Here is a 23,642-nt window from a genome sequence, read left to right on the forward strand (position 1 = left end):
TTAAGAAATTCAAACAAATCATGATTGGAAAATTCAATCCTTCCTATATAAGGCATTTCACATATATATATATCAAATTCTAACAATAATTGTGGCATTCCCACTAAATGTTGATCTTAATTTCTATCTTAGAATTCTTTCATACATATTATTTTAAACTTCATACAACAAAATTCCATTATTATTCATTTCATAAGGAATTGAAGTTTTGAGAAATATATATACATGTGACAACTCATTTGACATATTAAAGATTTATTTATGGTTCTAAGTTATATACAAAGTCTATAGATATGCTTTATGGTGGAAAGTTCAATTTTCAATTTTTGAGTAAAAAGTAAAATATTGAAGCATTAATTTTTACCCCACCAAAATGAAAATTCTTCAACCTCAAAAAGTAGTTTGATTACTAAGACTTGGTTATAGAGATAGCTTTCTTAAACTTTGAAAGGTGAAATCCTTGTTGTATGTAAATGGATAAAATATTATTGAAATTTGGAAGTTCATTCTTCAAGTAAAGCATTATCAATCATTATTAACACAACATTTAAATCTCTTGAATGACATAAATGACACCTTAATGTCGATTCTTATTCAATGATCTATGAAGGCCATAAGGGTTATTTCAAATTTGGATATGTTTTATACATCATTTGCTTTTGTATTGTGCTTAGAATATACGAAAGACTACTATTTTGTCGAAGAATTGTATTTCTTAAAAAATAAATAAACTATTTTCTATTTCCTCGATTTTTGAGTAATTGACATTGTCAAACTTACATGCGTACCAATGTATTAGTTTGATATTGACATATATGATTAATAGTAAAGAATATGAAAAAGTTGATAGTAACAATATATTTCATGTGGTCAAAACAATTGTCCAAACGTTAAAACCATACCGATATTGTCCTCAATCGGGACAAATAATTCCAACCTTCTTTTCCTAATATATCCCATTGGAGTTCGATAGTTTTGGACCTGTACACGGCCCTATGAGACTCAACTCTAATTTTGGATTTCTAACCTTTTTGCCATTCAACAATTTCAAATTTCAATTGTTTTGATCACTACATAGTACTAGACGACTAGTGAGTCGATCGAGTCGTCTTCCAACAATATAGCAGTGTTGGTGAGCAGAACATCTGAAGCTTACACAACAATGGCGGCATCCTGGTTATGGCTTGCCACATTCTTCACCATCCTAACTTTCGCTGCTTCCATTGACGACAAATGCGCTGCTTGCCATGCTGTTGCGGTCTCTCTCTCTCTCTCTCTCTTTTCATTTATCTCTTTTTCAATTGATAGTGTTGTAGATCTGCAATTCTGCATTGATAATTCGTCTCAATCAATGAATTTTCCTTTCAATTTGAGAAATTGAAATGATTCGTTGTTCTCTGAATTTTGTTTTTTTTCAATCTTGCAGGAAGAGCTGGAGCATGGGCTTGCTAATGTAAGCACCAGCAATTTCACTTTTTTTTTTATTGTATTTCTTGTTATTTGATTATTTTCTTACTTTTGTGCTCTTAATATGTGGTTGCAAAGTATTATGTTTCAATTTTATTTCATTATTCAACTCTGGTTTTATGTGAATACTATTCTCTATAATCTCATTGGCCATTACTCATGTTGCGAAATTATCGGTCAGGGATTTGTAACAGAAATTATGAAGCTTGCTATAATCGAATTTGGCTGTTTTGATTGGCATTATAATATATTATGTTGGATGTATCTTATGAGAGGAGAGGAGAGGAAGTTTAAATTGTTGGCCTTGTCTTATTTATTATGAATTCAAGAAATATATTTTGCAAGGGTGGCTATCGTAATTGATTGGTGTTTTGGGGCTTCATTGATGAAATCTTTTCATAAATGTATGTTGCATATGGACAAAAGAAACAGATGTAGCTTTCTTAATGATATTTTCCGAAAGATTAGAGAATTTGGAATACCCGTACTACAGCTGTCTAACTTGTAATTTAGAGTGAGCCAGCTATCTATATGCTTTAGAAGCTTTTGCAGCTTCCTACAAGAAAGTCATGAAATGTTCGTTGTCATTTGTCAATTAATGAAACTGGCCATGGCATGGTCTTGGCGAGGTTAGGAGTATTAGGAAATTAGGTAAATTATTCTTGCTTAGGATCCTAGTATCTACAATCCGTGCAAAAAACTCTGTTGAAGTTATAAGGCACAGACGGTTTCCAAGCACAAACATTCCTCTAAACTGGACAAGAATTTTTGATAGAGATTATCCAGATTATATACTATGCATATTGTCTGTGTTAAGTGCTTGGACTATGTTTAGGCATGCACTTTACACCTGTAGCATTTTTATGACTACACTTGATATGATATGTTGGAAACCATATGATTCCATGAACTTTATCAGACTACAAGATCTCCGGAGCAGATATATGAGATATAGGGTACAAAGAAGCAAGTTGGCCATCCATATCCTCAATTGTGGTAACTCAATTTTTAGCATAACACCATAATTCATGTGTGAACCTATATTCCTATCAATGCACTTCTTGCTTGACTCCTTGCATCGAAGTTTGACAATAAAATATGCTTTTTTTTTTTACTTTTTTTTTTTTTATTTTATTAAACCTAAAATTGGGTAATTGCAGAACCATTGTTATCCCCTTTCACCTCTACACTTGATTATTTGACTATTAGTCTTCAGATGGAATGGTATGCACGTATGTAATTTTTTGTAACTAATTATTAGTTCTCTCCACCCAATCTCCTGGATTGCTTCCTTGTCATTTTTTGGTGATCACAACACCTCAGATGTATATACATATACGTCCAGTTGCAAAATAATAAATACATTTGTGTATCATGTCATTTGAGGTTTACAAAGTAATAAATTGTGTTGAGAGTTCACCATTCAACATTATATTAATACAAGCTTCATTGCTTGTCATGGCACTTTTGTATCTTTGAAGTATTGCTTTGCATAATATAAATTTCATTAAATATTCACTTTTATGAAACATAATATTTCTTAAAAAAATATAATTCAGGAGAAACCAAGGAATCATTTGGATTTGAGAAATCGTTTGGATTCAAAGGGACAGCGTAGAGGAAAAGTGATTGATTACAGGTATTATCCCACAGACTCTATGCCAAACTAACCCTTATACTTTAAAATTTTATCTTCAAGCTTGTGCTACAAACTGAGTTTGGATATGGTTAAGGTTTCATCAGGATAATTGCTAAATGTATGTATTGTTTATTGAACATATCATCTATCTTAAGTACTTTCATGAGGCTATGTATATTATTTAAAAAAAACTACCTCTGTTCTCTTTTAATTGCAACGTGGAGGGCATGCACGGTATCTTAGGGAAAGAGAGATAAATTGAGATAAAACGATAGACCCATACGATGAGGAGAGAGTTGAGATATACCCATTGTCGAGCCATAAGTAGCCAAACTACATGAACAATCTAGATTGAGTTTGGTATTAAATAGGCCTCTTTTCCAGGGTTGGAAATTTGGGATTATAGTTTCTTTCCATTAATGGACCATGCTTATGCTCACAGCCATTTACTCTATATTTGCAAGTGATGTCTAACTGCATGATCTATATTTTTTGCAATTTCTTCTAGAGTAAGCGAGCTAAGAGTAGTTGAACTACTGGATGGCCTTTGTGAAAAAGATGCAGGATTACACTCTTCAAAAGGTGAGTCTTGGATTGGCTTTAAAATCTACCCTTTTTGCTTTCAACAAATCCATCCACAATTCGATTTGTGTACTCAGCTCCATTAAGCAATCAATGTTATTGTTATTTTTTTTCACTTATCAAAGTTTCCAGTCATACTTATATGTTATCTTGAGGATGATTTTGCTTGGCGTGGTGAACAATGAGACTTGGGCTAATTGCAAATTATTACTTTTGTTCGATGCAGGTTTGATTCCAAAAGACCAGAGTGGATCAAAGTTAACAACTGGGAGAAACTCACGATTAGTATGTATCAGTACTTGCTAGATTAGTGTCATTTCATCCTTTTTCTCTCCCTCTGCTCTATTATAAGTATCACTATAGGATTTTATTTTTTTTCAATCCATGCATTAAACAAACCAAGATTAAAGAGGGGGAGGTACCTACTAGATAGGGATCAACTCAACTCAACTCAAACATCAAAAGAGACTAAATTTTCATAGGATGAAAATGTTACAACATTTCAAACCACTCTCCGTCAACCCTTGTAGTTTTAATGGAGAATGATAGCTTTAATTCTATTAATGACCAAATTATAATACATCTTTAGCAGTCCTTTCTTCCTTAGTAGGACCAAAATCCCAGAAAGCCTTATTTTTAGATCTCCAAACCATTTAAACAATAGCAGCTATGGCATACAGCATCACTTTCTTGGCATCCTAATACCTTGATATATTTTTCAAATTCATTAGAGCATGAGCTTCAAGTCAGATCCTCTGTAACTCACTTGCAGCCAATCATTCACAGCAGTTGAACATTGCTGACTATAAATGCAGTCACACATGAAGTGTATGCTTAGGGACATTAAGCTTGTTCCAAACCTGAACATGCCAGTTAACTCTTTGCACTTGAGATTTAAGCCAACAGCATCTACTTTAAAGTTTTAATAGTGCACCCCCTAGGATAAGTAATCCATAACTTGCCTAGTAACTTGGTGCAAATTTCTGTTGGAACATATATATAGATATACTTATGGTTCATATATGAGATTTATATTTTGCCAGGAGTTGAGAAGGATTAGTATAATAATTATAGTATTAATGAAAAGAGAATTACGCAAAATGTGGCAAAATAAGGCAAAATCAATTGATTTGTGATTTGTCCGGTTAGGCGAGCACAAGTTAGGATTTCGCCTATCATCTTAGTTTTGCTGAGATTATGCGAGCCCAACTAGGCAACATAGCCCGGTATGACTTGGCGGGGTGTTGACAGCTTTTAACAAGTTTTTCCATGATATGTTGCATGCCCGACCGGGCAATATTCAAATTTGACTGTTATCAGTGATTTTTGAATGGTTTTCTTTGTGAACAGACATGTTTGTTGGTTATCAACTGCTTTTCACATATGCTCTTTAAAATAAAGAGTTTATGTGACATATATGATGGATGATTACGAGAAAAATAATTTTGGGGCTTCCTTTTTTTATTAGAGAAATTCTTTTTAGAGTATTTTCCCTTGGTTTGACGAAGACTTGTATGCAAACTTCTTGTTGATTGATTTTGATAAACAACCAAAATCAATTGTCTCTTCTTTGTATCCCAATAGGTTTATCGTGATATCCCCATTGTTTTGTAGAGGGTTGATAATAATCTATTAGGAAAGCGGCTATGTTATGTGCCTAGAATATATATCCGGACCCTCTTATTCCTTATCCTCCTATTTCTTCTAACAATCTCTTTATGATCTTACAACTTTTTTCCAATATCAACTGGCATCAAAGGGAGCACGATAATTCCTTCTATTGAAATTTCTTAAAGATAACATGCTTACTCATTTGACCTATAGATTATCAAGTTACCTGCAACATATTAGACATATATACCCAATTCCCTAAGCACCTAGATCATAACCCCCCCCCCCCCCCCCCCCCCCAAAAAAAAAAAAAAAAAAAAAAAAAAAGTTTGTAAAGTTACAAATAAATTCCTAAGCAACTAGGATAATAGACTTTACCACTCCAAAGGAATTGCCTGCAGACCGCCACCACTTTAGTTTGCACACAATTAGGTAAAGTGGACACTGAAGGCCAATAAAATATGTGCCTTGAACCTCACATTCTAATTCTAGATATTATTTCTCAGGAAAGATATCACAATCAGCAACATGAAGCTGCTTAGAGGATATAGAGATAACCAAAAGGTAGAGAACCCGGAGTCTCCAAATATATCAACAACCCTATTGATCAACTCATGAGGTATATTAGAACAATATTAGGCTTGGAGTTAATATAAGCACAGAGACCAGAAGCATGAAAGGAGGAAGCAATGGTTCTAAGCATCCACCAAATAGACTAAAGCCTCCATGACAGAACATTGAAGGTTTATAAGCAAAATGCAAATGGCTCAAATTCAGACCTTCACATCTCTCTATAATGAAAAGAAAAATTAAAATTTTCCACCAACATATCCAAGCAGCCTAAACAAATATTTCATAGCAATGACAATGAACAAGGGAGAAAGAGGGCCTCCTTACCTTATATTAAGCCACAATTCCCAGAGAAGAATTCTTACGGAGATGGTATATGGAATAGAAAGAGAAGTTACAATGGTTATAATCCAAGTGAATTTGGGTAGGCATCTATCTTCTAAGAAATCCCATTTCATAGGATCATAGGTTTTCCCTAGACATTTTGAAGCTAAATGTCACTACAAGGTCGCGAAAGAGGCTAAATGCACCCCAAAGAAAAACGAGTTGAAGGACCCAACCCCTTTTTGAAGTGAGGAAACCCTGCACCGAATGACTTAAAAAAAGACAATGTTGAGCATCCACACAGTTAATAGTATCCTATCTCTATCTAAGCAATGATAGTTGGTAGTTGACCCCCAACTAGGACAAAGGTTTTTGGTAATTGGTATGAAAGTTCGATTCCTTAACCTTTGTCTCCAAGAGTCCCAACTACCACTACGCCACTGGAATGAACAACAATAACTTCCTTATCTCTGCATTCTTGTTGTGGCTATTATGAGTTATGACACCATACTTTCCAACTTCTTCATCTACCCATTGAGTGAAGGGGGATGAGCTACACCCCTTTCTATTATCAACATTTTTAACAACAGAAGAAAAAAAAAATAGTATCAGGATCTCCCTCAAGGACAGAGCATCAAAACCTTTTACAAGAGGAACAATATAAAAAAAGCAGCAGTTTTCATGTTTTGTCACTGCATCTGATGTAATTTTCTTCCTTTGTATATTTCTGAAGTACTTCAACCCAGTTAAAGAATTTTGTTGAGGAGTAGTGTATTTGGATATAATTCTAATTCTTTTGACTAGGTCTAGAAGAAAGGGAAAAGAGAGTGATACAGGGCAAGAATTTTGGCAATGTTTTCACATTAGCGGATCTGTCTTCTCTGTTTGGCTGTGTTTTTTTAAACCCGGGGGGGGGGGGGGGAGGTTGTGTGGGCTTATGCCAAATTAGTATATTAGATAAACATAAATAAAAATAGTTGTGGACCTATGCATGTATCCTCATCCCTCAATGGTGTGTGCCTCTGTGGATGTCAACTAAACCTGCATATCTCAGTATATGTCCTATATGGTCTCTAAACTACTATCAATGAAACTGGCTTTTTCATGTGTGCTTTTAGGCAAGCAAGAAGCCCGAGCACATTCTAAAGATATATCATCCTATTGTGGAAGGTTAGTTCTGGTGACACGAACATTTTTACCTATTTTCTGTTGGATTAAGGAAATTGATTTCTAATTTCTGTATATTATAATGGAGTAGGTTGCTGGAGCAAACTGAAGATGAGGCAAGTTTCTGGTTCACTTCTTTCTGAATCCACTCATGTGGAATATCTGTACATTGATCATTCTGACTTTTCATTGGTGTTGCAGTTGGCAGAGTTGATAAAAAATGGGTCTGTTGAACTTGCAGCTGTGGGCAAGGTGTTATGCGAGGATCTTAGCCAACACTGCAGAAAGACTAGGTAATTATGAACTAAATGCTATCGTCATCTGGATATATCTTGTACCATTAGTAAGTACTCCCTTTGTCCCATTTTTAAGTGCTTGTTTTCCTTTTCTAGTGTCCCAAACTTGAGTGCCTATTTCTATTTTTGTTTTATGGACAATTACCTACATTCCTCCACTTTATACCTTTTTGCATACTAAACTTTCCTAAATACCCTTCAAAGTTGGTGCCCACATGTACTTCACTCATGCTTTTTCATCATTGTCTCCCCTAGAAAACAAAATGTAGTAATTTTTATATTATTTCCATGTGCTTCACGCATGTTTTTTATACTTCCTTCATTTGCATTAAATCCTGTGAAATATGAGAAACAGGCACTGAAAAATGGGACAGAGGTAGTAAAATTTATTTTTGGTAAGAATATCAAAAAGAGTGCTGATAAGTGTACTGCTATATTGGTAGGATATCCTAGTCTTGGTTCTAGGAAAACTTGGAGTGTAGTCCTTGGGCAGGGACCATTATCTATATACTCATTTAACAGCCAACAAACTCAAGCCAGGCTGCCCAGCTTCATCCAGTCAAGTAAAATAACTTTGGAGTTTTCTGGAAGTGAAGCCGAGTGCATTAGATTTTAACAAGTACTAGTGTGGTGTAGTTGTTCTTAGAAAATATTTGAGAATGAGTGTCTAGCCGTTTGGAGTGAAAAAAAACATTGAATTTTAATGCACAGAACAGCAACAATAACAACAAATAACATCTAAGCTGCAAGCAGTGTTCTAGTCTTCCAGTGGTCAAAATTCCAGCAGGTTTACTCTTATAGTCTTATTCATAAAGATATTAGTAACTTATCTTGTATATTATTCAATCTATTCAAGCACCAGCTGAAGATCTCTAGCAAGGCTACCCAGCTTCAAATTTCACACACTTATGACTTTTAAAAATTAAGGCCAAATACATTGTAGAAGATATTCCTACCATTTAGTCATATGAGAATGGGTGTTTTAGTTATCAGATTAGAATCTGCTGTAAAATTTCAAAACAATGATGACGGAGATAACAGCAGCAAGCCAGCTACCACAAGGATCAATCCCCTAAGCAGCCTTTTGGAGTGGTTTATATTTGGGCAATTGTACCCATGCACTCTTCTGTGATACATTAATAATTTTATCCCTCCAATATCTGAAACATTATAGCAGCATGTGTGTGAAGTAGTTTTGTAGCAATTCCACAATTTATAAGCAAATGAATGAGAAACATTTGTATTAGCCTGGACGGGTAACTAATAAGGTTCTTCCTGCTTGGAGATAGGTTCTGTATCTCGTTTGATTGTTGAATACACCCTAGTGATGCACATTCTAGCTATTTGCAACTCTGTGTAGATAGAGCTGAATAAATATGACCCTGGAGAGTGGAGATTGACTATTATTTTAAGAATTTGGTGACTACCAGAAGCATAATGGAGTCACTAGGGCTCTTTGTAGTCTACAATTTTCACACTGATGGACTTTTGTAACATTTCCATCGATGATCCCTACAAATAGCTATGAAAGGGTTGTGGTACTATGCAGGAGTCACTTAGACTTTAAGATGACCATGTCTATACAATTAAAGTAAACTCATCTGGGATTTTCCCTGTGTTTTTTCTTCACTTATGTCAATTATGATTTTGAATTTTGAAAATTCACTGGCATTTCCTTCTTACTGGAACTCTGGACTAGCCTAGCTGCCAAGGCCCAGATTGCTTTATTTTAAAATAGACAAAACCTTAATGATGGCAATCAAAAGCTTCATAGCTAGAGATGTGACTATGTGAGGGGTAAGGATAATCCAGGTGGTGGTTGTTATAAATAGACAAGTAAAAAGGGAAGAGGGAGAAGATTTGATAGGCTTGTTTGGACCTTCTACTATTGGTTATGTAAAGTATTGATGGAATTTTGAAACATATCTGGAAAAGAAGAATCCTAAGGTTATGGTTGACGATAATGATATTGCGTGTTCATCCGGAGTGGAACTGAATGGAAAATTACAAATGTGATAGTTAGAAATGGTACCCCCCCCCCACCCAAACACCCCACCCTTTTCGGTCTTTCTTATTCCTCTTCCTTGATCCCTTCCCTCATCGTCTAGGGATATCCCAGCTCCACACCCCATCATCACCCTATTCTCAACTTCTCTCTGTCATCCTATTCCTACTCGCTATGAATCTACATTTTATCACCCAGCAGGCAGGCACCTTCCCTTCCTGTTCCCCATGTTTTACCTCATTCCTGTCACTGATATGCCTCTCTCTTGGTGTGTCCATAGCTAGTCTTGCTCACATCATGATTGCTGAAGACTGGAATGGCCTATTCTGGGCATTTGGTGGTTCAATTTTATCTCCTTGCCAATAACTGTGTGCCTCATAGGTTATAGTGAACCACTAGAATTCCAGACATAAGCCACTGTGCTAGATCAGCACATTGCATGAGAAGGCAGTGAGGCCTAAGAAGGGTGAGGAAAGAATGGCAAGGGTAGAAATGGTGGCTGTACAGTAAAACAAAAATGCTGTGTGGTTAGGAAGGTTGCAGAGTAATTGGCACCGAAGGTGAGGAAGGGAGAGAACAGCAACGATGATAACTGGTGTGCGACAGAATCTCCTTATCTTCTTTTTGAAGCTAATTGTTAAATCAAATCACTACACTACACTACATCCTGTCTGGGGGTTCTTGGTGGTGCATTGCAAATGGCTATTTGATTCTTCGCCTCACACATTTCTTACTTAAAGAGAACAAATTGCTCTTTATCCTAGAATTGATTATCTTAGATGAATATTGATTACCCTATTTTTTCTATTAGTTTTTTCTTTTTAACTATTTTTTCTTTCCGTTGTAGTCAACAGCTTTATTTAGTTAACTTATTGTGTTTGTCATGATGCTTATTGAACTTTTGGACCAAGTCTTCCTCTGTCCGTTTCCCAATTTATGTTTAATTCTATTAGTTGAAGTTTAGAAGTAAATTAAATTTGTATGAACTTATTGGAACATATGCGAACTTAGTGGCCCTATGATGAATTTACCTGAACTTACCTATATTTGACTTTTATCTGTAAAATGATCTTGGTAACCCTTATCTAAATTTGCTGGAACTGTGCTTCTATTACATCTTCCTGAAACCTTTTTAATCTCTCCTGTTTTGTGCAGTGGCTCAAAAAAGGAAGCTGAAAGTGACGATGATGATGATATGGAAGATGAACTTTGAAGCCTTCAGTCTCCAAGCTTCTATAGCACAGTTTTTAATCTTGTGTCACATTACTATGATACAATCCGAAAGTTCATGAACGATGAACTCTCGCTGCTATATTCAAGAGTTCCATCACATTAATAGGGCTAGATAGTGGTACAAATAGTGTCATCCTTGTGTTTTTCTCCAGACCCCAAAGAAAAAGTTTAATACAAATTTTGTATGACAAGGATTCTTTGAAACATTATCCTTTAATGAGGAGATAAACATTCAAGCGATGTCTTATACTGTCACGGTCATACACCATAATGTTAACTGTCTTTCAGATCAATTCACTGTGTTTTGCAGAATCAAATGCCTGTAATTTTCTCTCCATAGATCTTCAGCAGAAATCAATTTGAGTACTTGACTGGTAACTAGAGTGAAAGTTCGTTTTATGGTTTTGAATTACCTGGGTCAACATCCAATCGTTAACTTTGCCGTTATTTACTTATCTGCCTCAAAAGATCATAAGTTTGTATATTTTCTTATTTGCCGTTATTAATGTTAATTGCCACTTCTTTTGAACTCTTAAAATAATGTGAGGACATTTATACCCTAATGGGGCGTTTGGTAGGAGGGATGAGATTAAGTGGGATAAAAAGGTGGAATTAATAGATGGGATAAAGATAAATATAGTGTATTCCATTGTTTGGTATGGTTTGGGATTAGATTGGAATAACTAATAAAAAAACAAAGTTGCCCTTACTATCCTTTCTGCACTCTCTTCTTCTTTCTCTTTCATTAATGCTTTGTTTGGATAGCAAAGAAGGAAGGAAAGGAAGGGGAGGGGAAAAGGAGGAAGGGAAGGGAAAAGAAAGGGAGGGGGAGGTGAGCTCTATTTTTCTTTCAAATCTCTCCAATTTTGGAAGGATTATGCTTATTAAAGAGAGAGGGAAAATAGATCCCTTTCTTTCCTTCCCCTTCCTCCCTCCAATTCTTTACCCAAACAAGAGAATTTATCCCCCTCCCTTTCTCTTCTCTTCTTTTCCTTCCATTTCTTTCTATCCAAACAAAGTGTAAGGGTAGAAATGTCTTTTATCCATTAAATTTAATCCCCATCCCTTATACCACCCCCTTAGTTGTATTAATTTGGAGGGATAACTCCCTTTTTTTAATCCCCCTCCTAACCCCCCTCATAATCCCCATCCCTCTAAACAAACAAAAGGCTTGTTAAATCCCTCCTCTTTTATCCTATCCCCTCTTTTATCCCTCTAAACAAACATCCTCTAAGAATATTTATTTATGTACTTTTCCTCATTAATATGTCAACAACCAAATTTGTGATTTAAGGTAAAACCGAAAGATCTCCCCGAATACGACAAGTTATAGCGAGAGCATCATGCGCGTTAGTCACCTTAGTAAACCAACAAATAAATTAGATGTAATTTCATTATTGTATTCACTAAAAAAACAAAATATAATACTCTTTGTAACTATTCTCAATGTACTTAAACACATAATTTTATTCTTTATTCACTTTTCTTAATTTTTGTGAAATATTAAAAACGAACACTTAATTATTGGACGGAAGGAGTAATAAATTAATATTGGATTTTTACCAAAATAAAAAGTGTTGTAATTATTGTGAAATGGATGTAAAAGGAAAGTGTTGCGATTATTACAGAACGAAAAGAGTATGAAGTAGTAATAATAATAGTCAAACTTTGTTACAAATACAAAAAAATAAAAATAAAGATAAAAGATTCAAATTATTTTTATTTTGACAACCCAAAAAATTAGCAAAAGTGAATATAATTTGTTACAGAGTATTTGTTACGGATGTTCTTAAAATAAAAAGATATTGGGTAAAATCTCCCTTGAAAGAGAGGAAACCCTACCTTGAGAGAGAGGAAACCCCACCTCACGATTGAGGTCTTTCCACCGTGATTTCCAGTCACGGTTTCCAAGCACGATGGCAGACGAGTTGGTTGACCGATATGCTTCCCTTAATATTAGCGCAGAAGAGGAGGAGGTTGTTGATGTTGGTGACATAGAAATAGAAGATCAGGAAATTAGGGTTTCATTGTTGCTGATTGGAAGGCTCCTCACTGATAGGGGCGTGAATGTGGATGCCTTCAAACGAACCATTACTCAATCATGGGCATTGAAAGGCAGGGTGATTATTCGGAACATTGGAATTAACCTATACGCATTCCAATTTCTTCACTGGCGGGATAAGGAGAAAGTGATGTCGAGAAGACCGTGGTGCTTCGAACAAAATCTCCTAATCCATAACGAGATTGCTGGAGGGGAACAACCGAGGGATGTCGATCTGAACTTCTCTCCGTTTTGGATAAGGCTGGAGGATCTCCCCTTCAATTGTCGCACTGATAACCATGTTCGTACAATTGCGGGAAAGATGAGGGAAGTGATTGAGGTCGAGGAGGATACTATAGCAACCTCCAAAAGTCGTAGGGTTAAGGTGTTGTTGGATGAGCATAAACCGTTACGGAGATACCAAAACCTTCTGACTAGAGAAGGTAATATAGTCAAAATTAATTTGAAGTATGAAAGACTTCCATTCTTTGTTTTTCATGTGGAATTATGGGGCATAGGGAACGAGATTGCACAGCAATATCTGATGATTCGAACGTGAATGGTCATGGCTGGGGAGCGTGGTTAAAGGCTTCCCCGATGAGGGGGAAAACTCAGGAAGACTTGGAGGTCAAGGAAATGAAGGCAGCCAAAAAACTGAACTTTATCCCAAAGTCTAGGCAGCATGATAATGTGAAGGAGATGGTGGCCAACGCTCTTAAAATCCCGGGAGCCCTAATAGAGTGCGAGGAAGGAAGTCAAATAAGGGTGAATGTGCAAGGGAGGAATGAAGATAAGGAGGGAAGGGGGGATAATCTGGGAGGAGGTTTACGGATCCCTGTGGAGGAGCATGGGGCTATTATGGAAGTGAATGAAGCGATGGAGGGAGATACGAAGGAGGTAGAAGAAGGGGAGACAGGGAGGAATGAAGAGCTATGGACAAGGAATGTTATGAACGATATGGGAAGTAAGGATTTCGACGTTTCATGGCTAGAGAAGTTCAACGCAACAAATGATCTAGGAAACCAGGTCGATTCACTAATGCATTTCAATGTGGGTAATATGAGGGGGGACATAAATAAGTATGCGGGATCCAGGAGAAAGAGAGGAGCTAAATATAAAATGAAGGGGACTACGAATAGTAGCTTGGAGGGCGTAGTGCAAAGTGATGGAGATTTTACTGAAAATTGACGAGAGAGTAGAGGAAGTTAGTGGACAAAATGGATGTGGAAGGAGGGGAGGGTGAGGAGAAGATGGTGAGCAGTAAGAGAGGAAGGTTCCAGCAAAATATCGAGTTTGACGGGTTACAAACGAAAGTAGCGGAGGTGGTTAACAACCCACCCTGTGAACAACAATGAAAATATTTAGCTGGAACTGTCGGGGGATTGGCAACCCCCGGACAGTTAGTTCTCTCCGGGATTGGTGCTGGAGGGAGATGCCGAATTTGGTGTTTCTTATGGAAACCAAAATTGATGCTAGCAGACTTGAAAGTGTAAAGAGGAAATGTGGTTTTGTTGAGGGCTTTGGAGTTAGTAGTACTGGTTTGGCAGGAGGATTAGGTCTATGGTGGAGAGATTTAAAGGTGAGTGTAGTCTCCTTTTCCAATAATCATATAGCAGTCGATATTCTTGATGGAAGTGATGTGGTTAAATGGAGGGCGGTAGGGGTGCACGGATGGCCAGAAAATTCCAATAAGTATAAACCTTGGCTATTATTGAAGTCTCTGAAACAAAATGCCCCGGGTCCACTGATATACTTTGGAGATTTCAATAAAATTTTGAGTGAAAATGAGAAGAGAGGTGGAGTACCGCGGAGGGAGAGATGCATTGATGGATTTCGGGAAGCCATTGACGAGGTGCATGTATGAGACTTGCAGTTTAAGGGGAACATATATACATGGCAACTTGGACTAACTATGGACACTCTGGTACAAGAACGACTTGTTCCCAGCCTATGAGGTGCACCATTTCCCGATCATGCCGAAGAGATCCGATCATGCCCCCATTATCCTTAAGGCAGGGATAAGAGAGGAAAACAGGAGAAGAAGAAAATTTTCAGATTTGAGTCCTTTTGGTTATTGAGCCCGGAGTGTGAGAAAATCGTTAAAGCTTCCTGGAGAGGTGATGCAATGTTTTCGGTGCCGGAGAAAATAGCTTCTCTAGCTTCGGAGCTGAGCAGATATGCTAATAAGTCGTTTGGCAATATAGTGAAAAGGATAAAAATAGCAGAGGAGAAGCTTCGGGTTGCGCAAGTGGGCATGATGGACAACATTAAATTGGCGCGGTGTAGAGAGCTATTGGAGGAAATTAATCATTTGCAACTGCTTGAAGAATCATATTTTTTGCCTTTCCACCACAAGGCAAGTGCAAGAAAGGCAAAAAATATGATTGTGGGGTTGGAGGATCGAAATGGGTAGTGGACTCAAGAGAAGAAAGGGATTTCAGAGGTAGTCACAAACTACTTTTCTCAACTCTTTACAACGGAGGGAGTAGTTGACTTTGATGAGGTTCTGGGGGGTATTACCCATGGCATTACAGAGGCAATGAATGATGATCTATTCAGGGAACCGACGGCAGATGAGGTGGAATGTGCTCTCTTTGAAATGAATCCTAATAAGGCGCCGGGAGTTAACGGTATGCATGTGTTATTCTACCAAAAATTTTGGCATATTCTTAAAAATGATGTTGTGAATTTTGTTGTTAGTTGGTGGCACGATCATATGGACATTTCAGAAATTAATAAAACTTGTATTGTACTTATTCCTAAATGTCATGATCCAAGAAGGAGAACCGAGTACAGACCAATTAGCCAATGCAACGTCATATATAAAATCATATCCAAGCTCCTAGCTAATCGCCTGAAACCGCTATTACCCAAACTTATTTCCCCCCCAACAGAGTGCTTTTGTCCCCGGGCGCCAAATTACTGATAATGGTTTGCTTGCTTTTGAAGTCTTTCATGCCATGAAGAATAAAGGGGAAGGTAGACATGGAACTGTAGCTCTCAAATTGGATATGATGAAAGCTTATGACAGGGTAGAGTGGGGATTTGTTGAGAAGGCTATGGTGAAGTTCGGATTTAGAGACTCCTGGATTCAAAAAATCATGAATTGCTTATCCTGTTACTCTTTTCAATTTAAACTAAATGGAGAAATGATAGGAAATGTAAAACCCTAAAGAGGACTCAGACAAGGTGACCCTATCTCCCCGTATTTATTCTTATTGGTTGCTGATGCCTTTTCTTGTCTGTTATCAAAAGCATCTACGGAAGGCATTATCCATGGGGCGAAAATCTGTAATGGTGCTCCTAATATCTCTCACTTATTCTTTACGGATGATAGTATTTTGTTTACCCGGGCTAGTGTTGCGGAGTGCTCAGAGGTTGCTCGAATATTACAGGTTTATGAACGTGCTTCCGGGCAAAAAATCAACTTTCATAAATCGGAAGCAGTTTTTAGCAGGAATGTCTCTGTTAGCAGGAAACAGGATATATGTAATCAGCTAGGGGTAAAATAAGTGGATAAACATGAAAGGTATGTTGGCATTCCAACAGTGAAAAGGAAGTCGGAAAAAGCAATATTTGCAGGCTTAAAAGACCGTATCTGGAAGAAGCTGCAGGGATGGAAAGAAAAGTTTATTTCAAGAGCAGGGAAAGAAATACTCATCAAAACTATAGCACAATCAATACCCACCTACTTGATGGGAATTTTAAAAATCCTGGACGGACTTATTGATGAAATGCACACTATCTTGGCTCGTTTTTGGTGGGGTAATGGTGCGGAGAATAAGATGCATTGGAAGAAGTGGGAAGACTTATGCCTTCCAAAGGCTAAAGGCGACAAGGGCTTCCGGGATCTTAAAATATTCAATTAAGCTCTATTGGCAAAACAAGGTTGGAGGCTAGTTCAAGGGAATGACACACTTCTCTATCGAGTCTTAAAGGCCCGGTATTTCAAAAATTCGAAGTTTTTGGAGGCTCACCGTGGGTATTGTACCAGCTACACATGGAGGAGTATTTGGGGAGCTAGAGCTTTGTTAAAGGAAGGATTGTGTAGGAGGGTGGGAGATGGCAAAAGTATTCGGGCTTGGAAGGACTGCTGGCTGCCTAGTAGTGGTGAGAATGGCTCTCCTGTAACCCCTCCAAACGGCCTCCATGATGAAGAATTGTATGTGTCCGAGCTGATTGATACGAGTACAGGTAGTTGGGATGAGGCAGCCTTAGCATTACATATGGCAGAGGATAATATTGCTGTAGGGTTTCGTAGTGACCCGACACTACGCGGAAGGAAACCCACCAAGACCCGCCCCTTAATTAAAGCAATTAACAAGCATAATAAACTTAATCAAATAAGATTAAGAACAAGAATTATACCTTTGACGCGTGCTTCGCTCCCAAAGAGCTCTTACTTCAAAATCCCGAAAAGACGAGATCTCCGACGGATCGCACCCTCGACCCGACCTGAGTGTCTTAAGTCTTGAAGGTTAGTCAATACCCGGACAAAATAACTATGAGTTTTACGAATCAAAGGTTTACTCTTTCTTAGAGTTGCCTTTTTAATTCCACTCAAGGTTGTTCATTTCCCAATACCCAAGCTTGGTATTTATAGAGAAATGAACCCTTGTATTTCATTCCCCAACCAATGTGGGAGAATGTTTAATTTGCTAATTAATTTATTTCTAAAATAAATTAATAAATAAATGCAATCACAATTCGATAAGTGTCAAAGGGAGAGAGTGAGCATTAGGTGAGGACCATGGAGAGGTGGGGGGACCAATGCCTTGCTCCCCAAGGCTTTCCCAAAGCCTTGGTCCCCACCCTCACAAAACTGCATCACCTAAGGTTGCTGGCCAGCTGCCAACTAGCACGCCAGCTGACTGTGCCAGCTAGCCCAGCATGCTAGCACAAGCCCAGCAGCAGCGCTGGTGCTTGCTCGTGCTGTCGCTGGTGCTTGCTGGTGCGTGCTGGCGTTGGTGCTAGCATCTCACGCATCATCTAGGCATTCCGATCACTTTCGGATTAATTCGTCGTCTCGGATCGGTGATTCGATTGGGTTCGACCCGAAGGGTTCAGTTAAGATCAAGCTGTAATATCAATTGTACCTCGATATTACTGATCGGAAGCGGCCTTCACCTAGGCATTCCGATCACTTGACCTTACTGAAGAATTAGCTCCGTAATAATTTTGAACCCTCTATCAGAAGAATACACTTGTTGGAAGGACACCATTCCTTTCAATTGCAACTGTTAAGGCAATCCCACTGGTTGATATTGCTGTACCCAACTCTTTATTCTGGAACCTGACTTCTTCTGGTGTTTATTATGTAAAATCAGCATATTGGATGGGTTTGTTAGGGAAAAGAAATGTGAACATTGTGATCAATGATAGGGTGTGGAGAGGTGTGTGGAACCTAGCCGGACCTCCGAAATTGAAACAATTCCTCTGGCGTGCATGCACCAATACCCTGGTTGTTGGCACCGAACTTTACCGAAGGCACATCAGGGATACAAAAACTTGCCAACGCTGTAATAATGTTGATGAGTCCATAGCCCATGCATTATTCCAGTGTGAGAAAGTGAAGGAAATTTGGGTTCACTGTCAAATATGGGAGGAGGTTCAGGCCAAACTAAATGAAGATTTCCCAGAAACCTTTGCCAATATGCTCGAAGGACTTTCCAGAGATGATCTTAGCCTCTTCTCTACCCTTGCGTGGGCTGCATGGACTAGCCGAAACAAATCGTTATTTGAGGAGGCAACTCATGATCCACAACAGTTGGCTACTCAATTTGTGAGGTACGTTCAAGACTACCAGGCCTACTCTTCCAAAGTAACTAACATAGCCTGTCAGCGTAGAGTAGGCAGTAGAAGGTCATGGAAAAAACCAGGCGAGGGGGTGCTTAAAATCAATGTGGATGCAGCAATAATGAATGAGGCAAAGGTGAGAATAGGGGTAGTTGCTAGAAACCATGAAGGCAGCATTATCTTCACAGGTGTCCAAAAGTACAGAGGAAAATGGGATGTATTGTTAACAGAGGCAGCTGCGATGAAGTATGGTGCTTGCAATCCGGTTTGGCTATGGGAATGTATGGGTCGAAAGCGATTCTCTTGGTCTGGTTCAGCGTGTGAAGCAGAAGCAGCGGGTTTCAATTATCTTCATTTATTTATTGATCGCATTATACATTTGAGCTCTTTGTTACATTCTTTTGCTTGTAGCCATGTAAAAGAGGGGTGGGAATACCGTTGCCCATTTAGTAGCTAGATCAAACTTGTGTAACTCTATGGAACGTGTTTGCTTTGAACCATTCTCGGAAGGCATTTTACGGCTTGCGGAAATGGATTTTATCTAATATAGAGCTCTGTGTTCTTTCCAAAAAAAAAAAAAAAAAAAAAAAAAACCTATAACTCCTAGTCCAAACCAAATATGAATCTCTGTCTACAAAAACTTTGACTTCTGGGCTCTCTACATCGACTATTCATTCTCTCACAAAAACAAAATTAGAAAAAAAAATAAAATAATAAAAATCCTTAACTTCTTCGTGTAGTCTCTTGTTCGTTTTCCAGGTATTTTTACTCATCTACTATTGTTTCTTTTGCTTAATTAATTGATTGATTTGATTTTGTTTATCATACAAATTCCTTGTTTATATTTATTTGTTTGGTTCTATTCTTAGTTTGGATTGATTTTTAACAAACTAAAGCTAATTACTTTTAAATCTGGATTTATGCTGAGTAATTATGTTTTTAGTTCTTCACGTAATTTAATTGTGTGTGTGTGTTTTTTTTTTTTTTTGAAGATTTACTAATTTGATACAAGAATTTGAAAACCACAAATCTAATAAATACATAATTTTGTGGTGTTAATTTGAATAATGTGAGTGTATGATTTATACAATTCTCGGTGTGTTTGGATATGGATTTGTGATAATTCATATTTGGGTTATAAATTCGGGATCTTTGATAACAATTTTTAATTATGCGTTTAAGGTCGGGACAAATTGGTTCAACATGGACCGAATTACAGTTTTTTTTTCTTTTTTTTTCCTACAACGTTTCTTATTACTCCCCCGTCCCATAATATAATTCCTGTTTGTGTTTTTTCACGGTATTTAAGAAATAGGAGGAAAAAGTGAATGAAGTACCTTAATAAAAGTGAAAAATACAATATTAGACAAAAGTTATAGAGAGAAAGTGGAAAAAAGTACAAAGCATGTGCAAAATTCAAGGGGTAAATTAGAAAGTACAATGAATAATGTTAAAAAAGTGAGGGTATAATAGACTTTACATACTATTCAAAAATAGAAATAAGAACAATGTTTTGGATCTCCAAAATAGGAAAACAAAAACTATATTATGGGACGGAGGGAGTATTTGTAATTAATTAATAAAATATGAAGTAATTAATTGCAGGGTAATGGAAGAAACAAATCTATAGTACTATATTAAGAGAAAGAACCTTTTGGTTTATAAATTTTGCTTTTCCTAAAATACCCTTTTAAATTTTAAAATAAAAATTACATTTTTACCAAAAGTTAGTGCATTTTTTAAAAAAAAAAAACTTAAAAAACTATCCTATAATAATTCATAACTACCCCTCTTTTTTTTCATAATTACCCCTCTCATTTTTTTCTTTCTTTTTTTTTTAAAAAAAATAAATAAATAACAAAGTATTGATCTTAATAGATTACTTATATGAACACGCACGGATTTTTGTGCGTCTTTTAGCTTGTATGAAGAATGGGGTCTTAAATTTGATTATTACAAGAAGCAAATATTGATAACTCGCTGCGCGAGTGATTTGAAGATATCTCTGGATTACCTTCCTTGTTTTCAAGGAGAAAAAGGAGGTCAAGGGTCCATCTTTTCATCTTGTAATGGGTTACTTCTATGCTCTAATCGTTTTTATGGAGATCGAGAGAAAGAGACGTTTTATGTATGTAACCCTGTCACCAAACAATGGCAGAGATTCCACTTGCCCCTGTTTCCTCTATATCTCTACGTGTTTGCGCTCCTGTTGGTTTTATATGTGATCCAAACGGAGGAGGTGTTGATTGCAGGTTTAGGATCCTCCGTGCTTTCGGATCTTCATTATCTAGCAGCTCAAAATTTGATGTTGACATCTTCTCATCTGAGACTGGACAGTGGCCACCAGGACAATTACTCGTCTTGGTGGTTTTTGGGAAGGGTTAAATTATTCTCCTATACCCATAATTACTTACCAAGGCAAGTTTCATGTGCAAGTTGGACAAAGTATCCTTGTGTATGATCCCTACACTTGTAACCTTGAAGCTGACATAGATCCGTCTAAGGAGAACATATTCTCGGGTTCTCCCCGACCCTTGGTGACATGTGACTACCAAGCTGATGGCTCTTATAAGATGCATGTTGACATGGAGCCACCAGCAAAGCACAAACAGGTTGTGGGTCCTATGGAAGGATTCTCGTGTTGTCGTGGTTCCCTGTGGACTTGTCAGTTACGTGATAAAACTGGTACATTGTACCTATGGCGCCTTGAACATGGCTCTAACTGGAGTCTAGTGATAAAGGCTAGTTTGAAGTGCACTACTGAATTAGCTAACAAGTGCAAGGCCTATGGTAGAGTGCTAACTCTTCATCCTAACGATCCAAACATGGTGTATCTTAGTCTTAGCTACCAAGGTTTGATTGTTTTATGGAACTTGGTAATCGGGACTTTACAGGTGGTTGATCAATCTGCTCAGAAAGACTTCTACTCTTGGGCGGATGCTTTTCTCTTTGAAGTCCCTGCTGTCCCTTATTCAATTCCAGAATTCCCTTCCCATCAGTAATGATAGATGATTTTCTCTTTCAAGTCGTCCCTGCTAGCCCATGAGTAACGATGCTTCAACTAGGAACAAATATGTCCTTATTTTGCTTTTACAACTATTTCCTTATCATGTTTAATTCCTTTATGTACTGAACAATTTCAATCAATAAATTTATTTTCATTTTGAAAAATATTGTGGCTTGAATTGATGATGTATAATGATGTTGGTGCTATGAATTTAAGCTGATATATTCAGATAGTTTCCAACATCAAGATTTACAAAATACAAGTGCCAAAGACTCCACAAATCAAATTGTATCTATAAAAAGTTTAAGTTGATACAGTTCGCGTATGTACATTAGTGGATCTCTGCTCTCTGCTCATACCCAACAAATGTTTTTTTATTCTTATTAATTAATTTTGTTAATTTAAGATAAATGCTCTTCATTTTGAGGGGAGTGTTAGAATGGATGCACAGTATTAATTCAGTTAGCACCCAGGCCTCAAGTCCTCAAGTGGAAATTGATTACAGAGGGATGATAGATTGATCAAATTTCTTTTGCATTGACTGCCAGAATATGATGCAAAATTTGCCTAACTATTAGTAGTTGCACAAAAAAATAAAAAAAGACCAAATGGAAAAAAAAAGCTAAGGAAAAAAATCACTGAATTCTAGGATCTAAATTAGCTATATAATGAAGAAAATAGTTTGTTCAAGGCAACCTAGAAGGTAGCTGCCTGACTGGGAATCCCTAGGAACGAACACAAGAAGCCGTGCACCCCTCTATGATCGGCCCTGCTGAAAATTCTCACCTCCTCTTTCTCTCTCGCCCACTCCTCCAGCAGCTCCTACCCCCCAGTACATTTGGCTCCTCTCGTGGAATTCTCGTTCACGAGAGGACCACCAAAGAAAATGGATTGACCAGTTGAAGAGGAAGAAACACCTGCACCTTTAGAAGCACCTTAGACAAATCTTCCAGCTTTTGGATCCCACTAAACTGTATTTTATGTGCTTTCTCTAACGTTTGGCTCGTTTTTCTTCATAGGTGGTCGTGCCAAACTAGAAGAAGCTGCTGCGTTATCACTCAGCTCAATTGCTCTTGACGATAAAGGGGACTGATTTGCTGATGATTGGTACATGGGATTAAAGTGATCTGTATTTGAGGGCAACGGAGAAGGGGTAGCTACTTGTGATGCGTGAGAAGGGCTACTTATGTTACTTACACTCCGGGCAGAGGCCTCGATATCCTCCCTGATTGCCCTGCTTGGTGGATAAGAATTCTTGGCAGAAGAAAGCCTTGGCATTCCTACTCTCAAGTTTCGGTTGAGAAACCCTGATGACTTAATGCTCATAGGACTGCTTAGCCCACTCACATTGCTGCTGGATAACTGGTCACTGTCATAAAATGGTGGGGTTGAGAACTGACTAGGCGAAGTACAGATGATGATGCTCGAGCTTTGGCACCAGCTTTAATTGCCTCTTTAGAGTCTAGTTTTGCAAGCTTCCAAGCACTAATCTTGACAGGGCGCTGGGGTACCCTTTTTCCGTTATCAACGGGTTGTATAGCATCTGGGTCCAGAGTAGATGGCACAGTTCCAGTAAATAAAAAAAATAAAAAGAGAAAGAAATAAAAGACAGCAGAGAAAAACAACTTACTATCAACATTAAGAAGTAGAAACGATATTGCAGATGCCCATAACAAAGGATTGCCGAGACCAAAATGAAGTCGAGTTCAGAAATAGAAAGGTTTTGGGGACAAAGAGCAACAAAAACAACAAAGCAAATATATGTAAATAAATTTTTACCTGATACCCAAAACTACCTTGAAGTCATCTTCCAAAAATCTTTTTATTATTTTTTAAAATCAAATTTACTTCCTGGTGCTAGGTGAACGGTGAACCTATGAAAAAGGTGGTAAATTAACAGAATT

The 23,642-nt window shown here is 37.5% G+C and overlaps 2 pseudogenes; one reads left to right on the forward strand and one right to left on the reverse strand.

The window, feature by feature from the left end:
* The first annotated feature begins 1,137 nt into the window (after positions 1 to 1,137).
* On the forward strand, positions 1,138 to 11,272 carry LOC110712791 (annotated as a pseudogene).
* Positions 11,273 to 22,060: 10,788 nt separating this feature from the next.
* Positions 22,061 to 23,432, reverse strand: LOC110712785 (annotated as a pseudogene).
* Between the last annotated feature and the right edge of the window lie 210 nt (positions 23,433 to 23,642).

The sequence above is a fragment of the Chenopodium quinoa genome, unplaced genomic scaffold, assembly GCF_001683475.1.
Source record: "Chenopodium quinoa cultivar QQ74 unplaced genomic scaffold, ASM168347v1, whole genome shotgun sequence".
In the NCBI taxonomy this organism is placed as follows: Eukaryota; Viridiplantae; Streptophyta; class Magnoliopsida; order Caryophyllales; family Amaranthaceae; genus Chenopodium; species Chenopodium quinoa.